Source organism: Polypterus senegalus, chromosome 1, assembly GCF_016835505.1.
Source record: "Polypterus senegalus isolate Bchr_013 chromosome 1, ASM1683550v1, whole genome shotgun sequence".
In the NCBI taxonomy this organism is placed as follows: domain Eukaryota; kingdom Metazoa; phylum Chordata; class Cladistia; order Polypteriformes; family Polypteridae; genus Polypterus; species Polypterus senegalus.
In genome coordinates, this window is record NC_053154.1 from 85,867,224 (window position 1) to 85,893,038 (window position 25,815).

The 25,815-nt window shown below is 37.1% G+C and overlaps 1 pseudogene; it reads right to left on the reverse strand.

The window, feature by feature from the left end:
• Positions 1–14,667: 14,667 nt before the first annotated feature.
• Positions 14,668–20,835, reverse strand: LOC120525405 (annotated as a pseudogene).
• Positions 20,836–25,815: the final 4,980 nt, after the last annotated feature.

Here is a 25,815-nt window from a genome sequence, read left to right on the forward strand (position 1 = left end):
GGATATATGATAGACTAACGTTTAAAAAAAAAATTTTTGAATGCAACGCAATCTACCTGCACTCCCTTTGCGATCTGCCGGTAAATTGCGATCAACGCATTGGGTACTCCTGCCCTATAGGCACATATACCAAACTAGAATTCAACCTTAACCCATGAGAAGAAGAACAGCAAACAGGAAGAGCAAATCTTTAAAAACAACAAACAACAGAAAATGTCCTTATCCCTGATCCATCCATCCATTATCTAGCCCGCTATATCCTAACTACAGGGTCACGGGGGTCTGCTGGAACCAATCCCAGCCAACACAGGGCGCAAGGCAGGAAACAAACCCTGGGCAGGGAGCCAGCCCACTGCAGCCCTATCCCTGATTTAAATGCTTATTCTAAGATTTTACTAATTAGATTTTGCCATATTTAAAAATAAAGTAATGTCATTTTTTAACTTGTAGAGTTCAGACCAGAGCTGCAGGGGTGCTAGACCCTATCTCAGCTAGCATAGGTAGAAAGACAGGAACAAGCGATGGACAGGCCCGCCAGTTCATTGCGGGGTGAACACACATGATTGAGTTTACCAGTGTTTATTTTTCACAACTGGAAGGCCATCTTGCTGCAGCATTGTCAGATAGATTGCTTGTTTTTGTGCTTCGTCACCTGGCACTGAATCATTCATTGAATAGATATCCCTTTAACTATTGCTGGGATGTCCTTGTTTGCTAGAATAGTTAAGCATTGATTGTAACTGGATGCTGACTGCATACAGCAAATGTCCATCTGTTTAACTCTCTATTTCAGTTCTCTCCAAATAAGAACATTTGTAAGGACAAACAAGAAATGTAAACTTGTATGCAAGTGGCATTCAACAACTTATGAACTGTGTTTTTTAAAATGTTACTTGGAAATTATGTAAGTGAGGTGAATTTATTTAAGCAAACTTAAACTGTTCAATATAAAAATCACAATACCTTTCATCTGTGTTTTGAATTTTTTCCCCTTTGATGTTATTTGTGCATTTTGTACACTAAGGACTTCATTTCAGCCCTGAAATGGCACTTTGTTTTTTTTGCTGAATCAATTTTCATGAAATTTTAAATGTAGGTTGCCATTGGTGCAATCTTAACTTATAGGTTATATGGTATTTCAAAAATGTAATTCTGGAGAAAGTGCACATTATTCCAAAATAGTGATATTAATGAAATTCTACACATTTTATTTTGTGGTAAACTTTTCAGTAAGTGTTTCCCACACCACAGCCACAATTACAAAGCACACAAGACATGAAGCACTCTACAACTCTCTGTCTCGGTCACAGCCTCTTCCAATTCTAACAGCATAGTGTTGTCCTCCTCCTCTAGACTCTGACTCCTGCAGCAGTGGCATTAAGCTCCTTTTATGTGAAACCTGGGAGTTCTTCTGGTGTTCCATAATCGTGGCCTTGGAGCCCTTCCAGGTTAGGCTACTTGGAATTTTAAAAATTGTATTAGGAAGGCAGGTTTTAATAGTGGACAACAAAAATGCATCACTCCAAAAGTTTGATTGAGTCAAACTTTATGATGTGTTGCATGCAGGGATGGAATTATGGAATCCAATTGCATACAAAAAGAGCAATTAGTGAGTATTGTGGATGGGACCCTTGTATTTCAGCCAGCAATAACAAAAGGTCCATCACTTAAACATATAAATGTTAGCTTTTTTATTTTAAATGGAATATACTGTATATTTATGTAATGCTTTATTTTGCATTATATAACTTTATTGGAGTGGGGAGCATTTTAAGGTGTTAATAACCTGCCAGGTTTAATTTAGATAGAGTACTTATACTGGAGCTTGCATTATTATTTTCACAGACTCATATACTGACGCATTCACAAACATGCGATTAACCATACAGACATCACATTGAATTTGGTCAAATCTTGTAAAATCTAAAATATGTAAATTTATTGACAACCTCAAATTCAAAACATTAACCTGTATCTATACATTTCTTACAACATACTTGTGGTAGATGAATTCTGTGCAGCAAAATCCACTGGAGTGATTCTGCTCAGACTAATACTCTTCTAGTAGAGTCGTACATACTGTATGTAGTTTGAAAATGACCATATTGAATGCAATCGCTGAAAGACTGCTGCAGCCTCCCCAATTCTGTGATTTACTTCAACTTCACTGTCACTATTTTTGGTCAGAATACTACCGAGGTAAGTAAAATGGTCGACCTCTTCAATTGGTGTTTGGTTGACAACGATTTGGTTTGCTGTTGGCTGACTATCACTGATTTCCATGGTCTCAGTTATTTTATTGCTGACTCGTAAGCCAACCCTGCCAGCAGCCCTTTCCAAATTAGTTGTTACATGTTCAAGACTGTTTTTTTATTTCTGTGAGTGTCAGTGAAGTCAAGGTCTGTCAGCCTTCAATATCAATTCCATCATATACCACACTGTACCCCATTTACTGCTTGACGCATAACAAAATCAGTCCCCATCAAGACCAAAATTGGTGACAATGTGCAGCCTTGATTTGATGCACACCTGTAAGAAATGGAATGTAGTCAGTCGAAGTTAAAAGTTTCCTTTGGCGCAGGTTGGTTCAATATTTCCTTAAAGGGTTCCTTCCACCCAACGGGTACCTTGTTCTTGCGGCGTAGCTAGTATTTTACCTTTTCTGTCTTTGACTGGACACCAGTTAGTTCCCTGACAATACGATATAATGTTTTGGAGTCATTTCAGGACAATGCATCCTGAGCTTCTCTGCCTTTTAACTGTAGTCACATTTTCTGGTTGGCACTGCAGTTACTCTATGATTACTCTATGTGATATTCTTCTCTTGCCAGTTGTGTTTCTCTATGCCTCTTGGATTCTTTTTGCTCATCTATCAAGGCCCATGTCTCTTCTTGTATCCAGAGTTTTCTTTGAGTACCTCATCTGTGCATCAGTGTCTGATCTGTGGTCTCTGTACCAATTTGTTGGAATAATGCCCATTGATCTTCAATGTCAACGATGTGTTGGAAAGGCAAGAGAAGTTTGAATAAAGTTATCTGGATTTGAAACTGCACTGTCTTTCAACTTCTCAACTGCATATGGTTGATTTGTTGCATCTTCCTTGAGTCTTTTTAACACAAGTTGTATGGTTGCTTTCAAAAGAGAGTGGTTGGTTCCAGTGTCACCACCTTTATAGTATCAAACATCCTGACTACCATTGTTTGTAAATGCAGATGTAATCAGACTTGTTTTGGTAAATCGGTCTGGTGATCACCACGTCTTCTTGTTAATGCTTCAAAACAGTTAAAATTCTCCTTGGTCTCCTATACACATAAAGAAGTAGAATCCACCTTATTTCTGGCCCTCAGACGTGGTTGCAGAATGTAGATAACAGTAGCTATTTTCTTGTAAATTTTTATTTATTCTTATATCATCAGTTCCTGTAAATGCCAACAATTGTTTTTAATACAAATGTTATCAGATCAATCAGTTAAACATTCTTTGATCATTGTAATTAATTTTTTAATTCAAATCTTATATCAATCAGTACTAAAATGTTAACATTACATTGTCAGGCAATGATTTTCGGCTCGATTCCTTTTGGAATGTTTATGATTTTGTCTTTTGGTTGTTTAGTTTATTAAGTTTGAAATATTAAATTGTCCATGCCTCCATTCTTATAGTGTAGTCATGAGGAACCCAAGATTGGGGTAGAGGATGGGTTTAAGGATAAACTGTCAATCCAGTACAATACAACAATCTATACCATAACCCACTTAATTTAAGTGAGGATCTCCAAAAACTGTTGCACTTTTTGAAAACAGTATAGTGAAAACTAGTAAATCTTGTTAAAATGCAGATGAACAGTTTGTTATGAACGTGGAAACAACTCTGCGCAAACCCAGTAATTCATGTTATACTGTAAGGCATATTGTATAGACATTTGTTAACACCATTATTTTTGGAGTAATTAACTTTATTGGTATACGTAACATAACTCAGATAATAATTCACTCAGATAATTTGATTTGTGTGAATATGCCCTCTGATGGACTGATGCTCTGCTCAACTATGGAACCCATCTCACCAGTGCTTCCAGTACAAACAGCAGCTCACAGGAGCAGCAAACTGGATAGGTGAGTTAGAACATTAATGAATCGAGTGGTTTGATAGTTGTTTTGCTTTTAATTGGGCTTGTGTTTGGAACGTAAATCAATCAATCAATAAATAGGCAGATAGAGAGGCAGACATGATTGTTCAAATTGTACAAGTATGTATTGAATTATCAAGGAAATTACAGTCAATGAACTCCTGTTTTTAATGCGTTGCTACATAATCAGTTTTACTTGTTTCTCTATGTTGCCTGCCACTTTGGTATTCTTGGACTTTCGGTATTATTCTTGCTTATGTCTGCAAGAGAAGGATTAACAGGGGTATAAAGTCGGCTTTCTTCTTAGTATATAAATTGTATACTTCTTGAACTAAAAATGATATAGCCCAAATCGCATAGCATCAAAAATGCTACATAAATGGATATTTCTTAGGGGCGCATTGTGACAGATATTGATTATTTATACTAAAGAGTAAAGACATAGAGAAATCTATTATTTGTTAATTGGAATACATTCTGTAATTTAATTCGTCTGTCAATGCGATCACTATTCACGAACTTCACAAATACAGATAAACACTTTAGGACTCAGTTTAATTTTTAATCTAAAAAATGCGCGTATTATTGGAACCTCATACATTGAATTTCTGAGCCGACACTTAGCACGGCTTCGCGAGATGTGAATGCAAATTCTGAGCAATAACTGAACAGTAATCCAATAGATCTAAAAAAAAAATGCTTTTATTTAATGGACCTGTTTTCAAATGCAGTTAAGAAGTTCTGTTTGCGACGAATCAAAGAAGCAAAGTCGCATTTTGTAACGTTGTAGCACACATTTTCCGAACGGCCGAATGCATGATTACCTATAATCGTTGAGCCCTTTAATTCTGTGGACTTGTAATCTTAGGCTTGTGTAGGTTTCCTATATAGTGGCAAAACTATTCACAACTGTTGACATTGTTAATATAATGACAGAACAGTAACAAAAGCTTAAATATACTATGTGAAAAAGTTTTAACCTAATTTACAATTAATTGAGCTTTGACATACTGAACAACTGAAGACTATACCTTATTTGTCCGATTAATATAATATTTCACTTCTACAAAAAAAAAAATAATAAAAAAAAATAAAAATTAAACAATACATTTTCATTCCCATGCCGGGCATTAGTTCACTGTAGATTCATTTTACCTTTCTGTCTGTGTGTATGTACTATAGTAACTGGATAGTTAAGTCTTATTATAGATCTGCTAATCTTTAAAAACAATAAAACAGGACTGTTTCACAAGAATACTGCGATGTTGAAGCCCCTGAATGGCATAACCAAAATTCTAACGAGTATTTCATGTTGTCGGGGCATTCAAACTAGCAATGAACACATTGTTACACGAGTTTGACCGTAAAGTATCGAGCAATTAATGTTTTTTAAATTGCAGTTAAACAGTTATCAAAATGAAATATTCGTTTTAGAGTATTTAGTATAGAGTCCGGACAAAATTCACCTTTCATCATATTCCCACTTAACAGCATTACTGTCTTATTCATGCGTATTTCTTGTAAAAAAAAAAAAAAAGAATCGGGCATGAAAATAAATGCATTAATATATTTAATTTAGTTCGTAGCATCCTCGTTAGGTGTTCACCTTAACTTAGGAATTACGTCGCCTGTTATCGTTACGTTACTTTTTACAGCCAAGGGGAACATACAATGATAATACATCGACTTGGAGAATAACTGAACAGTAATTTGTGCTGGGGGTACGAAAAAAAAAAAAAAACAAAACAGCTAAGCGATGAGGACATGGAATGACAGAAATAACAAGATGCATAGGTCAAAATTTGAAAACTTAGATTACTGAAAACTATAGCTGTTAAAAAGCAGTTCGTGAAATATTTGCAATGTTTTTGCTCTTGGTCCTTATACGGTCCATTATATTCATAATCCTTAATTTTGAAAGCGCGCACTTAAGGTACTTGCGCACTTTGAATACAACGTACCTTCAAATGAACAAATAAGAGATATCAACTGATTATTCCTTTTTTAAATATTTGCAATTTAAAAGCAATAAATGTGCTCATAGGAAAAGCAGGAGGACCCACCACACGACGATTGTCGTAGCCGATAGGTGACACCTCAGCACGAGGTTTAATTTTTTTGGCTGGAGTTCCAGTTGTGCCACTAACCCCCAGGTTTTCCGTGCAAATTGGAGGACCATGCTTCCTGGATTTCTACAAATACCTATGTTACAACTTCTAAACTTCTAAAACCGGACAAAGCAGATTCATTTTGGTCATCAGGTGATATGCGTTTCACATTTTTGTTTAATGAAAACTATTTGAAAAACGAATACCATCATTCAGAAAAACGGTGATCTGAATGTCCGGCTATCTCTTCAAGTTGTTGATTTACTTTAATCGTCATTATGATTACTCGAATTTGATCAATCAATACAAGATAAAAAAAAAAAAACAAGAAGCAAAAATAATAAAGAAAAATACCATAATTTTACATTTAAACGGTTTAAGAACAATTGAACTCATTCGACATAAAAGGTGAAATATAAAATAACAAAAGTACATATTACTTTATTTTAAAATTATTGCTTTAATAAACTAATAACACAAATCTGCTGTGAATCGAGATGCATTTACTTCGTTTCTGTATTGAAAACATTACCTTCTAGAAATGTTTATATTAGTAAACATTTAAATTAGCGCAATTGTATTCTTGCTCAATGTTCTGCCTTTTTAAATAACTACACGCAAAAATACAGTTTAAACAATCTTAAAGCCCTGAAAATCTGTCCCTGCACCACTTAACGCCTAATGCATCGAAGATCAACTGCGGCTCTCCGAAAACGGGAATGAATAAAGAGTGTTCCGAAGATGGAGGAGGTTTCAAAGACCCACGACAGGCTTGTCTGTTGCTTACTTTGATTGTATGGTCTGATCTATACTATGGTATATGTATGAGGCATGGCTTTTTAAGAAAAGTAAAGTATTACTTGATTTAACAATCCGATACTGTCATGATAGGCTTCACGTGACAGCACAATAAGCACCCATCCACTAAAATTCGGAAAGAAAAACAAACGATTTTAAGGGTTATAAAAGTTTGCAAAACATATAGACTTATGCAATTGGGTCTCCTATGTGAATAGGTTCAGTTAATAGATAGATAGATAGATAGATAGATAGATAGATAGATAGATAGATAGATAGATAGATAGATAGATAGATAGATAGATAGATAGAACTTTGTCTTTCCACAGGGGGAAATCTGGCTACAGGGCTACCATGCTTATTACATCATCACCACATCACCTTTCCTTTCAGATAAACAAATATATTCCATAATATACCGTATTAAATAATTCTGATCACTTTTTTTATATATATATATATTTACGTTACTTACACATATTAAAAATGTGAAAACACGTATATCAAATATGTATTCTACTAATTTAGTCGTTCATGTACTTTCACAATTTGAGTAGATCTTCTTAATATTGGTAACGGTGTTTACTTAACTGTATAGCATCATCTGTCTCAGCTGTTGATTTAGTCAGTGCTGTTTCAGTCACTTCCTTGCTTGTCTATTCTTGCTGGCACTTTTTTTTTCCAAAGACTTTTCCGATTCCTTCTCAGAATATGTTCATCCTATCTTTGAATTGTAAGAGACCTCGGACCTACTTCCTCTGCATCTCTTCTTGTTTGATTTCACGTATTTAACCCTTGAATTCTTATCATATCATCTTTTATTAAAGGTTTCAGTGGCTTGGCTGTTTTATCATAAATTCTCTTTCACCTCTTTCTCAAGTGCTCCTTTTTGCAAAACATTGCCCTGCCTTTGGAAAACAATGAATAAAATGTAAAAGACTGAATCATTTTGCTAAGCACGAGCACGGAAAAGAGGAACGTGTCCAGTTTGTGCAAGATACTGATTCAAATGATGATCTCTTTGTGCGTATATGTTAACTCTTGACAATGTCGCCAAGCAGGACAATAAAGAGTGTAATGTAAGTACAGTTGAAACTTATAATTGGATAATGCCAGTGGAAATAAATGGGATTGTAAATACACTCTCCCAAGATTATAATAAATGCTGACGTCTGGAAAGACTAATAAATAATTTCTTTTTGTTCCTCTAATTTTTAAAGTGTGGTTTAAAGCGCGAAGAAAAAATCATCCAGTTATTTTCTGTTTATTTATTTATTTGTCAATATGAAATAGTGGATTATATCTGAAACAAATTTCTATAGATTAGATTAAAAGCCTGCTGCTCATGAAGTCTCTAAAACGCAGCAATGTTGACACAATGTTAACGAATAATGTTTACCTTGTGACACCAGTGAGAAGTCAAGCAAAATGACATATTTTATTATAACTAAAAGATGACAATATGCAAGCATTCGAGGCAACTCAGGCCCCGTTAGCCAATAAAAGGTATCATTTTGCTTGACTTCTCACTACATTCATAACTGCTAACCCGGTACAACACCTTAGTACTTGTGACACCACATGCGTAACCTCTATGGGTGCGGGGAAACGGTACGTTCGCAATGATGTCGAAAACGTAAAATAAAAAATACATTATTTAACAGCATTATGGTACATTCTAATGGAACGTCTCATATAAATAAATAAATAAATAAATAAATAAATAAATAAATAAATAAATAAGGAGGATTCCGTAAGCCCCTCGTGTCATCACAAGACTAACACCAAAATGCTATCCTTCCAGAAAATACATAAGCAGCACATGTCAAAACAGCAAGAAAAGAGCTTTCTTTCAACTTGGAATCCGTTCAATCATTAATTTTCTTGAAGCAAAGTGAGAAAGTACTCCTGGTCAAAACTAAAATGACAAAGAGTATGATATAAGAGTACCAAAAAGGTGGGGAGCAACGGATCATCAAATGAAGAACGTGACCGCGCAAATAACACAGAAAACAGTGCGACGGATGTAGATGAAAATTCTAACAATGAGAAAGAAGAAATTGCGTCAAGTGATGAAAACTAGTGTCAGTGGTCTATCACTATTTACCAGTGCTGACGATGCTAATTTAACACCCTTGCAGGCTTAAGAAAGCAACTGCACCGTCGCTATCCCCGGTCATGACAGCTTATAGAAATCATACATCAGTGGAATGTGTGTGAAATGTTGGCCGTCTACATTAAGTTTGCGGTATCGGGTTTACTGCTTACACCTGGGGAGGTGGTTTGGGGGTTCCTCTAACGAGATTTGTTCAAAAGCACGGTGAGTCACTGCTTAAGTAATAATCGAAAGTACTGTGCTTCTCGTTCAGCCTTGTACAAATAACGATCGCATTCAAATCGTTCCTTTCCTCGTATTTCCGTGTGCTCCAAATTAATAATCGAGAGACTGTCCGGAAGTGTACCTTGCGATGTCCAGCGTCCCGTCTAGAAATAGCTCCAGCCACCACTTAGCCACCAGCCTCGTTTCCTATTCGACTAAATAGCAATGATGAATGGATGAGGCAGAGCGGAATAACACGTACTTCACAACACATCGATTTTTCTATTTTCAGGACCCGTTTTATTCGTATAACCAGTGCCTTCGGGCTAAAGGTGGAAACTGAAGTCCCTGGGGCAAATACACGATACCAAGAGTCTCCATGTGCGGAATTAAAACAGAAACCGTGACATTTGGTGGAAAAGTAAGGCAAAACATTTCAATAAAAGTTATTTTAATTTTGCGTTGACATTTTTGCAAGATCGGTAAAAATACTCCTATTTTAAGGTATACTATATAGAAGGGAATTTCTCAAATTAAAGTGAAAGATCACGTTAAGAATTAACAACGTGTATTTTATGATTTGCCCAATTCTCAGTTTCCTCGCCTTGTCATTTCATTCTCTGACAAAACGGTTGCAGGAGGTCTTATGGTGGCCGTGGATACAGAGGAGACAGCAATGCAAATTCGATTTTTAGAGAGTGGTTACCAAGTGGTCCATGCGCTGAAACTGGGGTCATTTTTCTCGTGGACACAAGAAGCAGCCGGGTCAGACGTTATGTATTATTAAAATTCGGGGTAGAGTCATGGACTGTGGCAAACCGGCACCTCGTTCGATCGAGTATTGACGGGTCTGATTCAGCTATTTAGACGCTTCTGTTCTTTTTAATGTTACAGTTTTATCATTGAGACGAGGACGAGTTTCAAATGGACGACAGGAACAGCAAAGTGGTCTTCGGGGATCTAATGTGGCGTGAGGATCAGGCTACAAATTGCGGGGTTGATTGACTGTTTTGGGGAACTACACGGTTTAAAACAAAAAGCAGAAAAGAAGGGAGGTTTAACGGTTTTAATTATTTTAATGTTTTAAAGTAACTTGTTAGGGGTTTGATATTACAGCGTTCTTGTTTGTGCCTGGATTTGGGTCCCAGATTTCGAAACCAAAAAGGGAATAATTGGTTGAAGAATATTTCACTGGGTGCAGGGTTGCTAGTGCCCATAACCTCACTACATGGTGTAGCCCGGCTTTTCCTATTAGGTAATACTTAAAGCATAATAAGATAGAACAGTGGCTCTCAAGTTCAGGCCAGAGTACGCCCTGTGTTTGAATGTTTTATTTCAACCAGCTTCACAATCAGCGACTCATTTTTACTTTTAATTGATCTCATTATATAATTAGCTGAACCGTTTTATTCTTAAAAGGATGTTTTTTTAAACAACTGTTTTATCATTTTAATGTCCTCTGTGGAATTTTGCGTTCTTAATTTTATCTGAAAACTGATAGGCACATTCACTGCTCATCATTAAAGTGAATAAGTTTTAGCTACCTGCGTGCTTATTACTAAATAATAATGTAAATATCTTGAATACAAAATAACCAGATATTAAATGCACAACTAATCCATACACTGACGTAGCTAGCTTGCTTAAGGCACCTATGCAGCGTCCTGAGGTGGGCCCCTCCTGTCTAGCATAATTGTTAGTAATTTATTCGCAATTAGATCCGCTTGGCAGTGGCGTCCGCGACCGCGTCACTGCCAGATATACGCTGGTGACAAACAAACCAGTTTTTTTTAAATTGAGTTTGTAATCATTTTTTTAATCGCTTTATTACAGCCGCTGTAAGTTAGCAAAAATACAAGAAATTGTGGGAATGGAATGTGGGAGGTGTGGGTAGTAGTACATAAATATATGTAAAATGTGGTCCCGCTTACTTTTCCAAGACATTTTTGTGAAGGAAGATGATTAAAATATAACGTAAGATAGAAAGTTAAAACTGTTCCGTGCTATAAAATGAAACAATTTAAATTTGTAACAAATTAAAACGACAACACCAGCTGACAGGATACTACCACACAATCGACCTCACAGCAAAATCCAAAGTGTTAAATTCACACCTACAGAGTTAATTTTAACACTTCTTCAGAGTTTATATAGGTCCACACCAAATCGAGTTAAATTTACACTTTGTGTAGTGTTATATTTTTTGACACTTTCAGGTGTTGAAATCATCACTGTAAGAGTTCATTTTTTAACACCAGAATTGTGTTGAACATCCACTTGGTGTAAACTAAATTCCCAAGACACTCTGCTGGTGTTAAAAAAGTAACTCTTACGGTGTTGATTTCAACACATGACAAGTGTGGATTGAAACATGTTTACACTCAATGAGTGTTAGTATATCCTATTTTAGATGCAATATCAAGTTGGGGCACCTCATTTTATTTAGAAGCTAATGTCTCATTAATGGAAAGTTTAATGTACACACCTTATACACAAGATAAAAAAAAAACAGGAATCAAGACTTTTCAAAATGCTTGTTTTATTAAACAAAATAGTTTACACAATATTTCAAAACCTATACAACAAAAAAGCTGGTTTCCCATCCAAAATTATTTAAATATATAAAAAAGTGTGGTCTCAGTGGCAATTTACAGGGGATCCAAGTGTTAATTGACATTTTGTACATGTAGGTTACAGCAGCTATCAATCCTTTGTGTAAACACTGGTCTGTAACATTGAGCACAGCCAGGACTAAGTAAAAATAAATAAATAAAAAATATAATAAGTCCCATTTAAAAGGGATAACATTAAATAAATAACTCACCACAAATTCTGGTATAATCTATTGCCTCATCATACCTACAGTCCACTTTTGGAAAAATACATCCTCCATAAAGAGATGAAATAAATTTTAGGCCAGCATGTGCCAATTGTAACCATCTAAAGAAAATATTTTACATGCCAATTAAACCAGCACAAATGGGGGTATGATATATTGACTCTCATCAGACTCATATACACTTTGCAAGTCAAATGGCCTGTGAAACTTCATAGTATTGGCTTTGATGAGTTCAGCTTTGCCACATTCACCCAGTACTATAAATGCATGGAGATGCTCTGAGAATTGCTCGGTGAAAAGTTCATCCACCAAAAAGAATATATTGTTGTCGATACTAAGTATTTTTCAAATCTGACTGAAAACTGGAAGTTGATCTTCAATTTTATTGCAAACAACGAGGCCTACTTTGTATTCGGTCCCTCAATTTTCACCCAGTTCATGGAGTACATGGTTTTGTGAAGATAGATAGATAGATAGACAGATAGATACTTTATTAATCCCAAGGGAAATTCACATAATCCAGCAGCAGTATACTGATACAAAGAAACAATATTAAATTAAATAGTAATAAAATGAAAAGAATTAAAATAAAATTAATGTTCGCATTTACTCCGGTGGAATTGAAGAGTCGCATAGTGTGGGGAGGAACGATCTCTTTAGTCTGTCAGTGGAACAGGACAGTGACAAAAGTCTGTCACTGAAGCTACTCTTCTGTCTGGAGATGACACTGTTCAGTGGATGCAGTGGATTCTTCATGATTGACAGGAGTTTGCTTAGTGCCCGTCGCTCTGCCACAGATGTTAAACTGTCCAACTTTAATCCTACAATAGAGCCTGCCTTCTTAACAAATTTGTCCAGGCGTGAGGCGCCTTTCATCTTTATGCTGCCACCCCAGAACACCACCGCGAAAAGAGGGCACTCGCCACAACCTTTCTGGTAGAACATCTGCAGCATCTTACTGCAGATGTTGAAGGATGCCAACCTTCTCAGAAAGTATATTCTGCTCTGAGCTTTCTTACATAGAGCATCAGTATTGGCAGTCCAGTCCAATTTGTCATCCAGCTGCACTCCCAGATATTTATAGGTATGCACCCTCTGCACACAGTCACCTCTGATGATCACAGGGTCCATGAGTGAATGGGATTTGGTTGCATTCCTACTAAATGCTTGCCATCAACACTCTCCCAGTAAAATGTTTTCATTGGTCCATACTCAACATATTTCAAAGGTGAGGTTTCCCAAAGATAGCCTATGGACATCTGATGTCTTTTGCCAAAGATTTGGTGATTTTTAAAATTCTTGAGTGTATTTTTGAACACTTTATGTTTAGCTTCGAATCGCATGCTCCACATATGTACTAAAGGACCGATCTTACGTATAGTGGAAGGATAATGAATCATAAAATGATGCTTTGGCAATAAATTCTTGAGTGGATACAATTTTGTGAATAATTCATGGTGTTCAATTATTAAATACTTCATAAGAATAGTCATGCCTTCAGAGAGACATGGGGAAAATACAAGGTTGACTATTTGAAGTAAGAGAAGAAGCAAATGCCAGTGTTCATCTCCACTGGGCACAATATCACCAAACACTAATGGCATGTTTTTTAAAAGACAAAGTGCCTGGATTGAGTTCAGCCCTAAGCCATTTCCTTTGTGGTCTAGATTCACTCGTGTGGGACGATTCTTTCTTCCAAATAGCCATAATCATAGGCATATATTCTGGAAACCAATTCACTCCATGACATAAAGTTACTGTCAACATATTCAAAGAGCAATTTCATTTCATATTGAGCAACTCCTTCTAGGATGTCATGCATTACATCGAAAGAGAAATTGTGGCATACATGAAAAAATTTTAGATTGTTGAGTGATGAATTTCTTTTGAGGCCATATAGTGATGAGATTTGTGGGTCTGATTCCAATTGAAGACAGTGGCGCTCATAGACTACACAATCATGTAAAACAACCCTTGGGTCATCCTCATTGTAAATAACCTGGGCATCTGCCTTTTCAGTCAAACATAAACAACAAAAATACTGACCACTAAAAGATTCAGAGAAGCCAAGGATTGAGTGCATTCCCAAGTTGTCTCCATTCACTTGACACAGAGTGCCATAAATTGTCCCTGTGGAAATTGGCAGTTCAATGCCATCGGTTTCTAGAATACTGATGTCATGGATCAAAGGCTCCAGTATGGGCTGGAACCCATATTGTTTCAAATCGTGAGCATAAAAAAGTGCAACTAAATGGATATTCATCAGTGTTGAATTAAATTTGGGTGGAAGATTTCTTAGTACAAAATAAAGTGCCCCAACTTTGTGTATCCCGTGTTTGGATCCAAGGGATTTGCTGTTTCAAAATCATCATAATATAATTGGATCTGCAACGCAGTGGAATGTCTGAAAATAATGGATGAGCCTTGAAGTAACTTCCATCACAAAAGTCCTTATAATCATTTGATTGCTGCCTTTCTGAAGATTCCCTAATCAATCTACATACATCTGAATTTTGACACATAAATTTTAAAGTTTCTAATATTGGTACATAAACAAAGGTATCTTTTACTGGGACCTGATCATAACAGCCTGTTTTTTTATTGCGTCTCACATCATACCTCATGCCAAGTCCAATTTCAACTGGCTCAACTACACTCCATTTATCAATGAAATAATTGGTTCTTTTGCTTTCTGTGTTAAAGCAAACAAATGGGTTTTCAAAATGTGTAAAACTACTCTTGACTGCTAACCTGACTGGATTATCAAGAGGAATAGATGACAATAGTTTGTGTTGAGTTTGTGTGTGAACTTCAGAAGTAAGCTCTTCAAGATCTGAGACAAGTGCTGAAATTAAACTGTTTGCCACACCGCTGCATTGTAATTTGGCCAAAATTGAAGCACACATAGCCTTTGTATCTCTTTCAGAAAGGCAGTCATCATTGTTGTCCAGACAATCTGTGGGAAAACCTGGGGTATCACTGTCACCATTGTTCTCAAAATAAGAGGCACCTCGGGAATCACCAACGCCTGTCTGTATAGAACCTAACTGATTACTATCAACATCTTGGGATGACTGTGGTTCTACATAATGCAAACCATTATCCTCAAAATGAACACTGTTTAAATGTTTCCTAAACCCTGAAAAAGTACAAAACCGGCGCCTACAATCGCCTTGCATACAAATCAACCTGAACTTCAATGAAGGATAGAAACTGTGTGTAACTCGCAAGTGAGATATCAGCTGCTGGCTATTTGCATACAAACTCTCACAGCAAAAACATTTAAACATTGTTTAACAATTTCACACGTAGTTCTCTTACTCTTGGCGACTCGTTTGTTAGACCTATGTCAATGTTGTAGACTGTTGTCTGTAGAAAGGTGTAGACATTTGCCAGGGATTCCTCATAGGTTAGGTTAAAGACGTAATGAACTTTGAAAAGTTCATCTATGGCACTCAGGGAGGTGGCTCCTGCACAGGGGATGAGCTGCTTGTCAACAACGACATAAAAATTGTCAATCCTCTTCTTGGTTCGTCCTACTGCAAGTAGGTATGGTTGGTGGCTTTCTCTTCCCATGAGATGTTCTTCAATGCTGGTACAGGACTATAAAAGAATGACAAGTTATATTTTACAGCTGATGAATGCACAGCACTTAAAAAAAAAAAGAAGAGAACTGAATTCTTTAATACATTAAACAGTTCAAACCATGACTAACAATTTATCAGGGTGAAAATCTGAAAAGTGCTACAGCTAAAATTTAACAGAAAGTAAGTCTGGAGGTTATCTGCAACTACAAGATACATAGCTGTTTGTAATTCATGTCATGTCCAAAAGGAAGAAAATCTACTAAAAAAGACAGACAAGTGCAGGCCACTGTGACATGGTTAAAATTGATATCAAGTTTGCATGCCATCAATAAGTCAAAAAAAAAATGAACACTATATTTGCCATGGGTGAAAAGCACGAGAATAACTTCCTTCAGTATCAACCAAATAAATGCATCTATGACTGTACAACACATTGCAAAGACATTGATCCACGTTGTAATTCACCTTATGAAAATGTACAAGCCTGTCAACAGCATCAGTGGGACTGATTTTAACTTTCTTTCTCCCTGCAGAAGGTGGTAGCAAATGCAACAGCAACAAGAAAGAGGAAATGTCACTGTCCCATTCTGATGGAAAATGAGAAGTAGTCAATGTTCAGAAATATAAATTAGTATGTAGAATAGATAGCCTTGCCTGCCATTTAAAACCTCAAAATACCACTTACCGTGTTCAGACTGTTGTTTCTCTGCTGCACTGATGTGACTTTGAAGTTCTGCTGTCAAAGTGAGAGACTTTGCTTCTTCAATGACTTTTGGCTTGAATGCCATCTCCCACTGCTCAAGCAATTTTGCAGATGTTTCAGCATTAAACAGCAAAATAAAGTCTTGATTTACCTAATGATATTGCATACAACAAAACATAATGGCATCATGCCTGAATCACACTTAATTCCTTAAACCAAGAAATAAAACAGGAAAGGATTTTTAGACTTACCAACCCTTTTACTTCTAAAAATCTTGGAAAGATTTTTAAGATGTCAGTTGACCTTTCCGGGTTATGAACGAGCTCTTGCCGATGCTTAAAGGTTTGCTTCATCTTTTGCCTAACTTCAGTCTCATCAGTGGTGTGGAGAAGGAGTGAAATGGCTTCTCTGCATGCATCTCCATCAAGTTGTTCAGTGTCCTCTATTTTTCTTCAACGACTTGGTCCACCAGTCTCATGAGACATAAAGTAAACATGTTTTGGATTCTTCCTTGACAGAGTTTTAAGCCGCCAAGAAATAAATCCTGTTCCCTTCTCGGGATCATAAAATATTCCTAAAATGAAAGAACAAACAAGGAAGCAATAAAGTACATTTATTAAATCTCAATAGTAAATTAGAATTACATAAACACTGACATTGAAAATCACACCAAATGAAAAAGTGTTAAATAAAATCCAGGTATTTCTTTTAAATAATTGCAGTATTCAACTACATAAAAAGTACATGAAAGTGAATAAGGTGTGCTTACATAGCCCTTCGATGAATATGGGTCTCTTAGAGCAGGAAAAGAGAAACAATGCCCAAGGCATACGTCTCTCTCTGTTTAAGTGTGGGAATCCTCCTGAAAATTGTAGAAGATTAAGTAGAACTTAGTCATTTATCCAATACTTAAACCTCCATATATGTATGAATAGACACAAAGCAAGCCTGATATTGTGTCGATTTATTAATTCTCTGATAGCTTACCCATGAACCTCTGTCATATGGCTAACAAGAACATTAACAAGCTGTCGTCTCGTGCTGTGCTTCAGTGTTTTAGTTAGCTCATATTCTTCGAGAACATCCAAACCACCAGGTTTCTCTTTCAGGGCATTTTGAACAATCTAGTTATTAAAGACAAAAAAACCATAAAGGAATGGTATGATGACATCACACACAAAAGTTATCCATGAATGCAGATATTTCCACATTTACCTGTTTTGCCTTTTCAGCACTTGTGATTTCTCTGCCATTATTAAAGTTTGAGCTTGCAGACAGGTTCAGTTTAGTTCTCTCCAACCCTTCTACATCACTGGAGTTTGAAAGTGTATCAGTGCATGTACTTGGTGTTGAGGTAGCTGTGGGTGAAATTTTTTTTAAAAAAGGAGAGATCAATATTGATTAATTATCAAATATTTTATTAAGTTGTTTAGTCATTTCAGAAAAAAAAATTAATACCACCAGAAACATCCAGATCAGCAAAAAGTCCTTGTGGAGGACATTTTACTGTGAAGCATATCTGTGGGTTGCTCTGAACCAACTCTTGAAAAATATCTTCCTCCACATTAGTATTTGTCTCATCAAAGACTTGAAGTGCATCATTTGCTGTAAGCCCAAATTTTTTTACTAAAACAAGATACATTTGGTTATGAAATGTCAATAAAATTAACTTTTTGAATCAGCTGAAACATTATCCAACACATAATTAAATTCAAATTTACCTTCGTTTAGAAACTCCTCAAATGTGAACTATGCAGCCAATTTCTTATTTATGTAAAATGACAGAGAAATAGTAATATAAGAACTTGTCAAATAAAGATTGGTCGTTTTCTGGGATGATTTAAGTATATGGAATTAATTATAAAGTGTTTATTGTGGTCATGTAGTATAGATTGTTTAATATATTATATATATATATATATATATATATTGTCACACACGTGTGCATGGGAAGCAGCTAAGGGCTAGAAATATGTTTATACATTTTGCCCAGGAAGGGGGTGCACTGACGCTCTTTCTGAGTTCTCTGAGGTCTTACCAAAATCACATAGAGCCACATTTAGTAGAAGGACATATCACTTCGTTCGCCCCTAAGAATGAGGTCACTTCGTTCCGCCCCAAGGATGATGTCACTTCTAGTTCATTGCCCAGGTCACATAATTCCGCCTCTTGCATATAAAGCTCACTGCCTTGCTTAGGCAGGCAGTTCTTTTTGGACTCTGTTTGTAACAACTGTTTAACTTATGCCTCAAAGACTTGCACCGGAAACCGGGTAAACGGGTGACTCCCCAAACCTTTCAGCTCTGGTCCTCTTTGTGGCGTAGTCGGCAGGATGGTGTCCCGATGAACCGAACTAACTAGTGGAACCAGGTGGGTGAGTACTGGGCCGAGTTTCAGGGCAGGAGTGCTGCTGAGGGTCAGGAAGTAGCTTGCAGGCTCTGCTCCATGAGCATAACCCGGGTTTTACCACCATCTCGTGGAAGGTAGAGTGAGACCACAGGGGGCTGGCTCTGAGGAACACACTTTTGAGTGGCTCAGATGCTCTCTTGCGAAAGCCGAGTTGCCCATCCGGGACCAAGGTCCCTGTTAACATGGTTGTCCCAGCTGGCAGGTGAAGAAATAGAACTGGAGATTAACCAAAAAAGGGCCTGTCAGAGCAGGCTATGGCCTTCTGGAAAAGGTGGTGATATGGCTATTCGCCTTGAGTTGACCCTACAGATAGTGCAGCAAGTGGCCTGTTTTTGCTGCTAAAAAGCTACCCCAGGATTTTGCCCAGCGCCTGGGGCAATTCCATTCTGGCGGCATGCTAGCAAACCTTGCAAACCGCAGAAGCCGCTGAAACCTGGGAAGGCAGACAGCGCTCTATGGAATACCCGAGCTATGTCCTACTAAGCAGTCCTTCCACGCAATCCAGAGCCTGTTCCAAGTGGTCAATTCTCATAATACTGACCTGTCGGGAACAAGTAGGACCGTAGGGACAATTGCGGGTTGTTTTGTGTGTCGCTATATCCCCTCAGGATAAACTATACGGAGGACTTAAGCAAATCAATGCAACTAGCCTTTTCGATCCGCAAGTCGGTCTGTTCGTTTGCTTCCGTTATTCTACCGCAAAGTGGATTAAAAGAAGCCTAGTCCCTAAAATTATATCCTTGAGATATCCGCATCAATACCGCCCGTGTTACTTCTATGTCTCGGAGGAACCTTGACAGCTTCTACGTGGCGGTCATCCGGATCCTCCGTTCCGTAATCTCGTGAGATGTCTGATATAAAGCGAGTTTAGAAAGATTTTAAAAACTTATGGCCCAAGTTATTAATTAACACATCTTAGCTTCCACATGTAATACCAGAGTGATGTAGCAAGATTGACGAACCTCGGCTGCGGCTCAGCATCCACTACGGCCGGCAGCAGGAGCAATATGCTATATCATCTGACCTTTGAGTGCACTTTCAGTTTAGCGACAGCTCTTTAAAGAACAGTGGAATGGATCTGAAACAAAAGAATATGTTTCGTTGCCAGATGACGGATTTGCCCAGCACGGGATCCTCATTTTGTTGACAAGTTATGTATGGAGGCGAACAGTAGGAAGGTCGGAAGTTTTGCAATCCCTCGATCCTAAGGGGTTTGCAGTAGCACTCACCTTCTTGAGGCATCTGCCGATAAACATTAGAGCCAAGAAGCTCGTTTTCTGAGATTAATGGGAGTTAGCGCTTTTAGGTTCCTCAGGAATGTACATTACAAATTCCTAGAAGGGAAAAGAGAAACAAGGCCCAAGGCATACGTCTCTCTCTGTTTAAGTGTGGGAATCCTCCTGAAAATTGTATAAGATTAAGTAGAACTTAGTCATTTATCCAATACTTAAACCTCCATATATGTATGAATAGACACAAAGCAAGCCTGATATTGTGTTGATTTATTAATTCTCTGATAGCTTACCCATGAACCTCTGTCATATGGCTAACAAGAACATTAACAAGCTGTCGTCTCGTGCTGTGCTTCAGTGTTTTAGTTAGCTCATATTCTTCGAGAACATCCAAACCACCAGGTTTCTCTTTCAGGGCATTTTGAACAATCTAGTTATTAAAGACAAAAAAAAAACCATGAAGGAATGGTATGATGACATCACACACAAAAGTTATCCATGAATGCAGATATTTCCACATTTACCTGTTTTGCCTTTTCAGCACTTGTGATTTCTCTGCCATTATTAAAGTTTGAGCTTGCAGACAGGTTCAGTTTAGTTCTCTCCAACCCTTCTACATCACTGGAGTTTGAAAGTGTATCAGTGCATGTACTTGGTGTTGAGGTAGCTGTGGGTGAAATTTTTTTAAAAAAGGAGAGATCAATATTGATTAATTATCAAATATTTTATTAAGTTGTTTAATCATTTCAAAAAAAATTAATACCACCAGAAACATCCAGATCAGCAAAAAGTCCTTGTGGAGGACATTTTACTGTGAAGCATATCTGTGGGTTGCTCTGAACCAACTCTTGAAAAATATCTTCCTCCACATTAGTATTTGTCTCATCAAAGACTTGAAGTGCATCATTTGCTGTAAGCCCAAATTTTTTTTTTACTAAAACAAGATACATTTGGTTATGAAATGTCAATAAAATTAACTTTTTGAATCAGCTGAAACATTATCCAACACATAATTAAATTCAAATTTACCTTTGTTTAGAAACTCCTCAAATGTGAACCCATCTTGCAATTTGATGTATTTCTTCACCTGAAGGTAATTCACCTTCACCAGCATGATGAGACCTCATGAAAGAACTTCAATCTTAGCTTTGAGAGAGCAGTTGTTTAACAATCTCGGTACAACAGTTTAATATATTGGCTAAAGCAACTTAAACTGTCATTAAATTTTTCAACTTTGTTTTGCTACATACAATATATATTTCAGAACATAAATATATCTAATATGGAGGCATATTTTGGTCAAAATTAAATAAATACGCAGACAACTAAATCTAAGAATAATTACATTTCAAGGTGTGTTTTGTATCTTGTCGGTGGCATTGAAATAAGTAAATGGGTACATAATTAATTTAACACACAAAGAAATAAATAAGAACATGCAGTGGAACCTCGGATTTCGATTATAAATTCGTTCCTAAAGGCTGTTTAAAACCGATTTATTTAAAACTGAAACCATTTTCCCCATACCAAATCATGTAAAATTGATTCATCCGCTCCCGAACCCCGTGACTGCTTATTTAAACCTTTATAACCACACTTCATGCATAAAATCGTATACTAGAACAATGAAAATGCATACAATCTTACACAAAAGAATAAATACATAAAATATAGACGAAAATGTAACTTCACTACCTGTACGGAGAAGAGTTAATGTCGTTAAGTGGAAGATGGTGAGAAAGGGAGTGTTAAAGGCAGATGTCGACTTTGTCCACATGAGGCACACGAGGGGCTCAGTACAATCCAGATTGCTTCTCACGGTGACTTAATTCTTTTAATTAATTATTTTACATTTATACAGCGCTTTTCTCACTACTCAAACCGCTCTCCACATAGGGACCGGGAAGCAAACATGCAACAGATGTTTTATGTTGATCTATGTGTGAAACCATTGTTTTAGTGCCTTTCAGAAAATAGATGTTAGTCGCCGGAGTTGGAGACAGCTAACACGCGGTGTCAACACACTGCATACATCCACAGACGTTTTATGTTAATTTAGGTCAGAATCATTGATTTGTGTGTTTTAGAAAATTCAGCTTTTTGGAAAAATATTCATCTCTGACAGAAAAAAGATCAGCATACATACATATATATATATATATATATATATATATATATATATATATATATATATATATATATATATATATCAATTATAAGCATACAATTGCAATATGCTTGTTATTGTAACCATTTAACGATTGACAATCAATCATTTTTCAGTAATCAATTTGTTAAAAATAAGTATTATTCTCACATTAATTTATTGGCCATTCTCGCAGTGTGTTCAGTAATGACCACAATAAGGAAAGGGGAAGTGCTGCTGCACTGCCGAAATCAAATCCACTCTTTGGTGGTGTAATGTATACCTACTCCCCAAAATAACACTGAGTGCAAACACTGTGTAACACTCCAAGTGTTGATATTCTCAAATTAACACCAGAATCAACACTTGTTAACTCGGAAAAACAACTCTGAAAAACAACACTAAACAACACTGAAGATTTTGCTGTGCTGTTTTACACAAGTTCTGAGAAAATGGACATCATAAAGTGGTGACGCTCACAAATCCTCACAGTAATGCACAGTAAGCCATACTAAGATACATAATAAAACAGATTACTGATATGTTAAACTGTTAAAGCTTACAAAACTGGAATTTACTGAAAAGTCACAAATCATATTATTTATAATATCGCTTGCTTGCCTTCTGTCGCGCAAAAGTCTCCACAATGTTTGACACGTCAAGTTGTCTGGCAAGCTCGTTTATGACGTTTACTCGTTTACTGGGGACGGTTACAACAAGTCTTATTTCTCCAATTAGAAACATGCTAGACTGATGATACTCATACTGCACATGCTCAGTTAGGCCCTCTCTCCACCAGAGAGAAACTATACAGTTTCATCATCTGCTGCTGCATTTATTGAAAAATAACTGTTTTGAAGGTATGAAAGTAAAGGTTTTTTTTCTAGAATCCTAACTAGGAAAAGAAAATCCGAGCACATTTCTCCAGTTTTGATGTCACTATATTGGTTACCTGTGTCATTCAGGATTAATTTTAAAATTCTGCTTATGGTTTATAAAGCCTTAAATAATCTCGCCCCATCTTATATATCGGAATGCCTGCCACGTTATATTCCAAATCTTAACCTTAGATCCTCAAATGAGTGTCTGCTTAGAATTCCAAGAACAAAACTTAAAAGTGGTGAGGCGGCCTTCTGCTGTTATGCACCTAAAATCTGGAATAGCCTGCCAATAGGAATTCGCCAGGCTAATACAGTAGAGCACTTTAAAATACTGCTGAAAACACATTACTTTAGCATGGCCTTTTCATAACTTCACTTTAACTTAGTCCTGATACTCTATATGTTCAATTCATCATAATAACTATTCATGGTGGCTGTAAAATCTGTACTGACCCCAACTCTCCCTTCTGTTTCTTTTTCCGGTGTCTTTGTGGTGGCAGCCTGCGCCACCACCACCTACTTAAAGCATCATGATGCTCCAACATTGATGGATGAATTAAAAGCCAGAAGTCCACGTGACCATCATCATCAAGTCCTTCCGTGAGAACCCTAAATCCAAAGAGGACTGTTTCATTTATGTTAGGTAGAATGTCCAGAGGAGACTGGGCAGTCTAATGGTCTGGAATCCCTACAGATTTTATTTTTTTCTTCAGCCGTCTGGATTTTTTTTTTTGTTTTTTCTGTCCACCCTGGCCATTGGACCTTACTCTTATTCGATGTTAATTAATGTTGACTTATTTTATTTTCTTACTGTGTCTTTCATTTTCCTATTCTTCATTATGTAAAGCACTTTGAGCTACTTTTTGTATGAAAATGTGCTATATAAATAAATGTTGTTGTTGTTGTTTTTTGACTTACTGTCCATAGCTTTTATTTTAATTAATCAAAACATACCTAGTTCAAATCATTGTGGTGTTGACTTTTAAAAAGTATTGTTAGCATGTTTCCCTGACTCTTTGAATAGCTAGCACATGGTGTTCTGTCATGGCTGGCAGGTCAGGGCGGTTGCAACAAGTCAACGAGCCATATTGAAATAGACCACATATCATTACTTTTTAACATTTTTAGCTCAGAATCAGCATATTTTTTCAGTTTAGGTCCGAAGTATACTGCTATACAGCTTAACTGTAGTTTATGGATCTAAAAATAGAAATAATATTCTGTTTTTTCCAGTATGCCAAGAGTGAGGAAGAGAGTTACTAACAGAGGGGTTCCCCTCGAAATTTTGGTACAAGCTTCAAATGTAATTAGGAATGAGGGCAGGACAGTCAGGGCAGTCACCAAGGACTTTTCCATCTGTCATACCACCTTATTTCGATTCCATAAGAAAAGAGAGAAGCTTGCAAGTGAGGAATCAGATAAGTTACCACGTGCAGGGTACTGGACCATCAGAAGAGTGTTCTCAGAAGACCAAGAGAGGAGTCTAAAACAGTATTTAGAAAGGGCAGCAGACTTATATTATGGGTTAAGTCCTAAAGAGGTAAGAGAAATTAACAGAAATGTATAAAGAGAGTAAGAGGGTGAGAGGGTTAGGGTAATATCGGTAAAAAGTGAAAGATAATTAAAACTATTTACATTTTATAACATTTTATTTCAGGTTCGTAGGCTTGCATTTCAACTCACTATGAGTGCAACTTTCCCTCACAGTGGAATGAGGCCTGTATGGCTGGTGTTGACTGGTTTAATGGTTTTTTAAAACAGCACCCAACTCTCTCAATAAGACGTCCTCAAGCCACAAGCCTTTCAACGGCAACCAGTTTTAATGAAACAAATGTTAACAATTTTTTTTAACAATTTAAGCCAGGTTTTGGAAAAACACAAGTTTCAGCCACAAAATATATGGAACATGAATGAAACTGGGATAACAACTGTTCAAACTCCCGACAGGGTTGTGGCAAGACATGGTGACAGGCAAGTTGGTGCAGCTACCTCAGCAGAAAGAGGCACACTTGTCACACTAGCTTGTACAATCAATGCACTTGGTAACTCCATACCCCCAATATTCATTTTCCCACGTGTGCATTACAAATCTCATTTTGTTCAGGATGGCCCACCTGGCTGTATTGGGACAGCCAACGCATCTGGGTGGATGCAAGAGGCTGACTTTCTTGAAACACTTTCAGCTACACACAAAGAGTTCCTCAGACTCCAAAGTTCTTTTAATTCTTGACAATCATCCATCCCACCTGTCAGTAGAAGGCATCAACTTCTGCCGCAGCCATGGAATTGTTTTGCTATCCTCCCCCCCACTTATCTCACAAATTACAGCCACTTGACAGGAGTGTATATGGGCCATTAAAAAGAGTTGTCAACTCAGCCTGTGATTCTTGGATGAAGACCCACCCAGGGATGACAATGACAATTTATGATATCCCAGGCATTGTCAGAGTGTCCCTGCCACTGGCAGCAACGCCTACAAATGGGCAGGCACGATTTAGATGCACAAGAATTTGGCCATTTAATAGGGATATAGTCCAAGAATGTGACTTTGCTCCATCAGTAGTCACTGATTGCCCTCTTGCCCTATCTGCTGTGCCTTCTACTTTTGGGACACCTCCTCCATCAGGACCACCTGCTGTCCATCCAGGGACAACTGCAAATGT